Source organism: Octopus bimaculoides, chromosome 5 (assembly GCF_046866305.1).
Source record: "Octopus bimaculoides isolate indiv1 chromosome 5, ASM4686630v1, whole genome shotgun sequence".
In the NCBI taxonomy this organism is placed as follows: domain Eukaryota; kingdom Metazoa; phylum Mollusca; class Cephalopoda; order Octopoda; family Octopodidae; genus Octopus; species Octopus bimaculoides.
In genome coordinates, this window is record NC_142932.1 from 34,048,891 (window position 1) to 34,051,662 (window position 2,772).

Here is a 2,772-nt window from a genome sequence, read left to right on the forward strand (position 1 = left end):
CCCCCATAAAGAAAGTGGATGTAATCAGAAATTTATAGTGTTCCAGAATTATCTATAGTTTCACTTTTATTTTCATATCATTTTTAGCTTCCAGATACTTCATAGATATCATTCATGCATCTATTTAACACATTAGCCCTTGACACAGTAAATCACTTCCTTAAATGCAATGGATATTGTTATCTGTGAAACTTGCACATGCAGTTTTATTACTAAGGCATAAATTCGCTTTGAACAGATATAAAATATATGGTGAAACCAGAGAGTGCGGTCTACCTGAACATTCACAGTTTAACGTGTGGCCTATCGAGTCATTTCAAACTTAGCGTGCAGTCAAACACTAAAATGATATCTAATCCTAATCCTAACCCTAAACCCTAACACTAATCCTAATCCTATCACTGCTGCATGTATATATACATTAAGTATGGTTCATAGATGGCTATTTCAATGTAAAACCGTCTGAATAGCGTTTATTGGATTATTTATGTACAATCATATATATATTTATATATTACGTAAAGTACCAGCACTGTATACGTTTCCGTGAGAAATAACTACCTCTTTCTCATTGTATCGGTTTAATGATATTACTTTTCTACCTTATCCGATTGCTATAAATGGTTGGGATGATATCAAGACATCTTATTATTTTTAGATTCCATTAACTTTCACCTCACACCTTATGTTCATCTCAAAAGTATTTTTATATCATATGTGTATCAGCAACGGTTATTAGATTTTCTTATTTCAAAAACCTTCGTAATCAAATGATATTCACAACACATTCAGCTAAATTAGATTTATTTAGTTACCACAATAAATAATTATGTGATTAATATTATGTAATTTGCAATGCATCGTATGGGTTATTGAAACGGTTCCAGGTTTTGAAAAACGAATGAGAATTTTGTGTGCTATTCATTGGAATATATTTACTTTCACCAATCAATTTTACATTTAAATGTCATGCATTATAATACGGTATGGAGTTAAACCTTATGCTAAATAATTGACTACAAGCATTCTGTTGCTACTTTATTTTCACTTATATGAATCCCCTGTTCCGTATATCGATATACGCAAACGCCTCTTCATATATATATATATATATATATATACATATATATATATATATATATATATATATATATATATATATATATATATATATATATATATATATATATATATATATATATATATATATATATATATATATATATATATATATATATATATATATATCAGAAGATATATATATATATATCTCAGAAGATATCAGACAGTAGCGAAGAATTTATACAATTTAAAATCCATTTAATATTACAAAGGTGTGTTAAGTTAGCTTCAAATTAATTTTATTGCTGTCTGAAAATGCTTTCTCCGAGAACTGATTTCCTAGTCACCATGAGAGTTCTACCAGAACTGTGTTAGTCAAGAGGCCACAGTTCCATGATAGGAATGTTGCCACCTCATAATAGGAATTTCAAAATGAAATTTAATGAGAATTTCAATGATTTGTCTGTTATTTGTTATTCAATGATTACCAGTGCTCTTCCGCAATTTAGTTGATATATATATATATATATATATATATATATATATATATATATATATATATATATATATGACATATCACATAAGCGCCTTAGAAATATATAATCACACTTGCGTAGGTGGTAATTCTGAAGAGAAATAAGACATGTTTTGGAGCACAGGATTTAAATAATATCTCGTGCGTTTGTCTCCATTTTCCATTATTCTTATATAATATTATTATCATCATCATCATCATTATTATCATTATTATTATTATTATTATTATTATTATTATTATTATTATTATTATTATTATTATTATTTAATAAGCTTGAATCGGCTCCGTGCAGCTTAAATTTTCGTTGGCTCATTAGAGCAAATTTTCTTGAAGATCTATAATCTTGAACTTATCCGACCAAACATTATGTGCTACGAGGCTGATTAAAAACTGTTTTACATAATATTACATACACGCACACACACACACACACACACACACACACACACACACACACACACAGACACACACACACACACACACACATATATATATATATATACATAAAGTAATAAACTGTGGAAAAGAAATCCTTCCAAGGGCAGTGTTAAACATCCAATTCACTGGTACCTCAGGCGAATACGATATAAATATAGGTATAATGTAAATTACATACAAGGAATTAAATATAGATATATTCAATTCATAATCCAATATTTATATGGTATCCACCCGACGTACATTATTAGATTGCCAATTGAATATATCTATATTTAATTTATTGTTTGTAATTTGCACTATACCCATATTGATTTGGTGGTCAACTGTTTGTTCACCACAGTTCATTACTTCCATTCGGTGCCAAAATAGGATACGCTAAAAATGAACTTGCACGCATCCAGAGCAAGTGCAGCAAGACAAAGGACAAAGGACAAGGTGACCCACACTACATGCTTCCTAGAGATATTGAAAACCAGCGGGTACCCTATATCCATTGTAAATCGACTTATGTACCCAAACCGCGAAACACGCCGAGCACACAGACGACCCAGCAGCACATGCTTCCTTAAAACACCCCATTTTAGCGAGAGGATAACTATAGCCATCCAAAGCGTCATAAGAAGAGAATGACTAGACATACAAGAAGCCCACCCCGGCCCATCTCTGAGAAGACACTTCGCAAAGAAACGAGGAAGGGACAGCAATCAATGCACACTAGCAACCTGCCCCAT